We start from the raw sequence: 6,681 nt of genomic DNA, 5'->3' as shown, positions 1-6,681 counted from the left end.
AGGCCCGCGCCTCCGGCCTCCCTCACCGCCGCCCCTCCGGCGACCCCCACCTCCGGCGACCCTCTCCTCCGCCGGCGCCCGCCTCCTCTTCCCTCCCGACCGGCGAGCGAGCCGAGCTCGAGGAGCCGGCCCGATCGGGATCTGGTACATCTCCCGTCCCCGTTGACTTTCCTAGCCTTCGATTTTTTTCCTGTCATAAAATTCCATCAGCATGTGCTCCTGTTCGAGATGTGATAACTTCGTGCATGTAGCTCCGATTCGCGCGTGTAATATGTCCAATTGTTCGTCTCGTAATGCTCTTCATTTTGTTCAATTGCACCATTTTCATTAGAGGTCATCTTGATGCCCAAATCTTCGTTGGAAGAGGGCTAGTTGTTGTTAATCTCTGGTTCTTATCAGAACTTGGAGATTTGTCATTTTTGTATCATTTATTCTGTGCATCTTTTGAGCATGAGCTCTACATGTGTTTTGAAGTATGCCATGCCATATTTCCAGTGGTATAGTCCATGTATTTTTGTGATCTTTGTGGTGACTAGCACAAGCATGCAAAGTAGGCCCCGTAATATTTCTGATTTCAGGGACTTGGTGATTTCTCTAAGTTTTTGTCTGCTGTAATTTTGTTGCCATGTAAACTTGATGCTAGAGAGAGATCCATGCATATTTTGGAGATGTTCAGTAAGGATGCTTTGTAGCTATAGTTGTCATTGATCCATTCCTGCAATTGTTTGCAATTTTAGAGTACCATAGCATGACTCAATCTTGCTCTACTTTTGCTATAAAATATTTCTGACAGATTCTTAACATGACATGCATTTTTGCCAAGCTTATTGTAGTTTATCCATACATGCTATGCAATTTTTCTTGCCATGGATAGCTTCATAAACATGCCATCCTGCTATAGGTATGCTTGGTTTGTCATGCATTGCTCTGTAGTGAGTGCATCAAGCTCACAAAGAGGCCTACATATTAATATTTCTGCCATGCTCTGTTTTCTGCCAAGTCTGAAACCTGATAACGAAACTTGCTATGTTTACATGCTTGCCATCATATCTTCTGGTCCTTTTTGGCTTATGGTCAGTAAGGGACTTTTGTCATGTGCATTTAGTAGAACACTACTATGCCTTGTTTTGAAATGTTAAGTTCCTGTAGCATGTTGATTTCGTGCTCTGAACATTGCTACCTGATGCTGATTTCTGTCATGTCCAGTTTTTCACTAAGTCTGTGAACCTGTAATCTTTTGCACTTTTGCCATGCTTGTTTGAGCTTGATATGTTGTGAACTAGCCGTAGCTCATTGTTCATCTTTTGTCAAGCATCTCCTGTAGATTACTGCCATGTGCTTTGATGCTATGTTGGGGTGCTGTAGCATTGTTACTTGTTGCATTTTAAGTGCTATCTTGCTGTTTATCGCAGATTAGTGTCATTCTTGTTTTGCTTGTCATTTGCAAACCGTGTATCCGATTCCGGTGATCTTTATATCGATTTCGACCGAAATCATCTCATCTTTCCAGTGACATGCTTGGTTTGCCAAGTTACTGCCATGTTCATCATTTTCCTTCCGGAGCACGCATACGCATCGCATATCATATCTTGCATATCATACATGTCTTGCATCATGTTGCTTGTGCATTTCTCGTTGTTGATTGTGGTTCCGTTTGTTTGTGTTCTTGTCTTGGGTAGAGCCGGGAGACGAGTTCGTGAACGAGGAACCTGTCGAGTACGCTTACGAGGATCAAGCTTTCGACAACTCTGAGAATCTTGCAGGCAAGATGACCACCCCTCGAAATCACTTCTATCTTTGCTATGCTAGTTGTTCGCTCTATTGCCATGCTCGCTACCTATCACTTGCTATATCATGTCTCCTATTTCAGCCATGTCAGCCCCTAACCATCTTTTCCTAGCAAACCGTTGTTTGGCTATGTTACCGCTTTTGCTCAGCCCCTCTTATAGCGTTGCTAGTTGCAGGTGAAGTTGAAGTTGTTCCATATCGGAACATGGACATGTTGGGATATCACAATATCTCTTATTTAATTAATGCATCTATATATTTTGGTTAAGGGTGGAAGGCTCGGCCTTATGTCTGGTGTTTTGTTCCACTCTTGCCGCCCTAGTTACTGTTATACCGGGATTATGTTCCTTGAGTTTGCGTTCCTTACGCGGTCGGGTGATTTATGGGACCCCCTTGACAGTTCGCCTTGAATAAAACTCCTCCAGCAAGGCCCAACCTTGGTTTTACCATTTGCGACCTATACCTTTTTCCCCCGGGTTTTCTAGAGCCCGAGGGTCATCTTTATTTTAAACCCCCGGGCCAGTGCTCCTCTGAGTATTGGTCCAAACTGTCAGCCGCCGGTGGCCACCAGGGGCAACTTTGGTCTGGCCTATCGGAAGCTTGGACAATCCGGTGTGCCCTGAGAACGAGATATGTGCAGCTCCTATCGGGATTTGTCGGCACATTCGGGAGGCTTTGCTGGTCTTGTTTTACCATTGTCGAGATGTCTTGTTAACCGGGATTCCGAGACTGATCGGGTCTTTCCGGGAGAAGGTTTATCCTTCGTTGACCGTGAGAGCTTATGATGGGCTAAGTTGGAACACCCCTGCAAGGTATTATCTTTCGAAAGCCGTGCCCGCGGTTATGAGGCAGATGGGAATTTGTTAATGTCCGGTTGTAGATAACTTGTCACTTGACCCAATTAAAATACACCAAGTGCGTGTGTAGCCGTGATGGTCTCTTCTCGGCGGAGTCCGGGAAGTGAACACGGTCTGTGTTATGTATGACGTAAGTAGGCGTTCAGGACCTCTTCTTGGTCATTGCTAGATGACGTCCGTTCCTTTGCTTCTCTTCCCGCTCTCATTTACGCAAGTTAGCCACCATATATGCTTTTGTCGCTGCAGCTCCACCTCTTTGCACCTCCTTGTCCTATAAGCTTAAATAGTCTTGATCTCGCGGGTGTGAGATTGCTGAGTCCCCGTGACTCACAGATACTTCCAACACCAGTTGTAGGTGCCGACGATGCCAGTGCAGATGATGGCGTCGACCTCAAGTGGGAGTTCGACGAGGAACGTGGTCGTTACTATGTGTCTTTTCCTGATGATCAGTAGTGGAGCCCAGTTGGGACGATCGGGGATCTAGCATTTGGGGTTGTCTTATTTTCATCTGGATTTTGACCGTACTCGGTCTATATGATTATATTTTGGATGATGTATGAATGATATTTATGTATTGGGTGAAGTGGCGATTGTAAGCCAACTCTTTATCCCATTCTTGTTCATTACATGGGATTGTGTGAAGATGACCCTTCTTGCGACAAAACCACTATGCGGTTATGCCTCTAAGTCGTGCCTCGACACATGGGAGATATAGCCGCATCGTGGGCGTTACAAGTTGGTATCAGAGCCATCCCCGACTTAGGAGCCCCCTGCTTGATCGAATCGCTGACGTTGTTGAGTCTAGAACAAAAGTTTTGAGTCTTAGGTTTATATATATCGGAGAGTAGGATTCTTTTTACTCCTCAGTCCCTTCGTCGCTCTGGTGAGGTCTCCTGACGTAGAAGTTTTGACTATTCTCTCCTCAAATTTCACTAAAAAAAATTTTAGGATCACGCGGGTATCTTGGAATCGTTCCGATCGATTTGTGACGAGAACATTGTTCTTGGTGCCTCCTGTCATTTAGGGGTTGTGGCAGTGTCCCGGGGAGTTGAGCTCCGAGGTGTTGTCGTCACAATTTTATCGTTGCAGTTCTGGAATACCTGAGTTTCGCCGACATCGAAATCTCTTTTATGCAGTTGTTGGTGAGATCACCTCGACGCCACCCAGTACTGGGGCGGGAGTTCGGGAGTATTGCCATAACTTGTATAACGGATGTTTTTCGAAGGTTGAGGTAAACGATTTCCGAAGGTTTCTTGGTTATGTGTTGACGGATGGATACAACTGGATCTAGGGATTGTTAGTTTGGGTGATATATTTTGTGTCCCCTGTATCCCCTACACCAGATTGCATAACCAGAAAGTTTCGGGAGTTTATAAGTAGGAATTCTAGTAGCCTTAGGATATCTTTCCGACAGACGCATGATATGAGATTGGGGTTCGACGTCTAGTGGTCCGCCTGTATACGGTTGATTTTACAGTGGTCTCGTTGTGTCTTAAAGAGTCCATGGCTTTGCCGACTCGGGGACGCTTCGTATGTCATGTGCACAGCCTTGTACATGATGGTGCTGTACGATTGAGCCCGTGTGGGCCCCACCACGAAAACTTCGGACGAAATATCTACCATATGTTTGTTCCGGCTTATTCTGCAAGCTAATACTTTGTTTTATTATGTTCATTCCATATCTTTTCAAGTGGCTTCTCAACTTATGGAAGTGTGATGACTTACTACGGAATTCATTCGTTCATCTTCGTTCGAATGTTTATTGTGAAGACTATATGTTGCAATTTCTATCCGTTGATTCTACTTATCTTTTGTCTATCAAGATGCTAACGGATGTCACCCTCTTCAGGATGGCTCCGCCAACGCGTCAGAATCCGGATCGCAATGAAGGGAGTCAAGCGAACCCTCCGCCACCACCTCCACCTCCGGAGGCATGGCAAGCAATCATGGCAGCCACCAACGCCAATGCTCAGATGATTCTGCAACTCTTGCAAGAACGTACTCAAGGGCAAGGCAATCAAGGTCAAGGCAACTATCAGTTTCACTTTGCCACTCTCAACCAGTTTCTCGCAAATCAGCCCAAGTCTTTCAGCTACTGTGCCGAGGCCACGGATGCCGATGATTGGCTCGTGGACATCAACAAGCATTTTGAATGTAGCAATGTCAGGCCTGAGGACTTTGTCAAGTTCGCTTCTTTCCAGCTCAAGGACCAAGCTGCTGATTGGTTTCAGCAATACAAAGATTCCAGAGGAGGTCGTGTGATTACTTGGACTGACTTCTGTCGGGACTTCAAAGCGCACCACATTCCACAAAGTGTTGTTGAGAGCAAGCGTGAGGAGTTCCGCAATCTCAAGCAAGGAAACATGTCTGTGTATCAATACAACATTCAGTTTCAGAAACTTGCTCGCTTCGCTAAACAAGACGTTCCTGATGAGAAGATTATGATCTATCACTTCAGAGGTGGCCTTAAAGAGGATCTGCAGTTAGCTCTCGTTCTTGTTGAGCCTACTCACTTTGATCAATTCTACAATATGGCACTGAAGCAAGAGGCTGCTCAGCTCAAGTGTGAGGCTTCTAAGAAGAGAGTCAGAGACGCAGTTCAGTCTTCTTCTTCCTCACTTGTGACAGCTAAGCAACAGAAGTTCTGGTTGCCTCCTCCTCCTCCGTTTCGTCAGCCTTACCAGCAGAAGAACAAAGGTGGCCATGGTTCTTCCAATTCTTCCAACTCTGGCTATCAGAACAAGTCTCAGAATCAAGCTCCAAAGTCCAATGCTCCTTATCACCGTCCACTCTCAGAGGTGACTTGCAACAAATGTCAGCAGAAAGGTCACTATGCTAACAAGTGCTTCAACCAGAGGCGTCTTCCTCCTCCTCCTCCTGTCAGATCTTCCAGCAATGCAGTGGTCAAGCATAATCCAAAGTTTGCAAAGGTGAACATGATGAATGCAGCTCAAGCGGAGGAATCTACTGATGTGATAATGGGTAATCTTCCTGTTAACGATATTCCTGCAAAAGTTCTTTTTGATACTGGTGCATCTCTTTCTTTCATATCAAGACCTTTTGCATCCAAGCATGAATTGCATTTCCAAGGATTGCCTAGGCCGTTAGCAGTTGTCTCTCCAGGCAAATGCATGAATGCAAGTTCCATGGTTCCGAATGTTACCATCAAGTTGGGCGATTATGCGTTTCAGTCTTCTCCAATTGTTCTTGGTGATTCGGATATTGACCTTATTCTCGGGATGGACTGGCTTTCTAAGCACAAGGCTCAACTTGATTGTGCTGCCAGAGAAATTCAATTGACACACTCGTCTGAGGATGTGCTTGTTTTTGCCGCTCGTAATGAAACCATTCGGTTTTTCTCTCTCAATGAGAAGGGCGAATTGGATGCCATCTCTCAAATTCCAGTCGTTTGCGAGTATCAAGATGTCTTTCCAGAAGAGCTTCCGGGTATGCCTCCGCATCGGCCAGTTGAGTTCGTTATCGAACTAGAGCCTGGTACTGTACCCGTTTGCAAGCGTCCATACAAGCTTGGACCTAACGAGCTGAAGGAATTGAAGAAGCAGCTCGATGAACAAGAACGTCTGGGTTTGATCAGACCGAGTTCTTCTCCATGGGGTTGTGGTGTTCTTTTTGTCAAGAAGAAGGATGGCACGGACCGACTTTGTGTCGATTACCGTCCATTGAACAAGAAGACAATCAAGAACAAGTACCCACTTCCCAACATCAATGAGCTATTTGAGCAACTCAAGGGCGCTAAAGTTTTCTCGAAGCTTGACCTTCGTATGGGTTATCATCAGATTCGCATTCGTGAAGAAGATATTCCCAAGACAGCATTCAGAACAAGCTTTGGTTCTTATGAATATACTGTCGTGTCTTTCGGCCTTGTCAATGCTCCTCCAGTGTTCTCTCGGATGATGAATTTCATCTTCAACCCCTATACCAATGAATTCGTTCTGGTGTATCTTGATGATATCTTGGTCTTCTCCAAGAATAAGCAGGATCATGCCAAACATTTGCGATTGGTGCTCGACAAGCT

The sequence above is a fragment of the Triticum aestivum genome, chromosome 2D, assembly GCF_018294505.1.
Source record: "Triticum aestivum cultivar Chinese Spring chromosome 2D, IWGSC CS RefSeq v2.1, whole genome shotgun sequence".
In the NCBI taxonomy this organism is placed as follows: Eukaryota; Viridiplantae; Streptophyta; class Magnoliopsida; order Poales; family Poaceae; genus Triticum; species Triticum aestivum.
The sequence above is the reverse complement of the archived record's forward strand: the minus strand, read 5'-3'. Positions refer to the sequence as shown.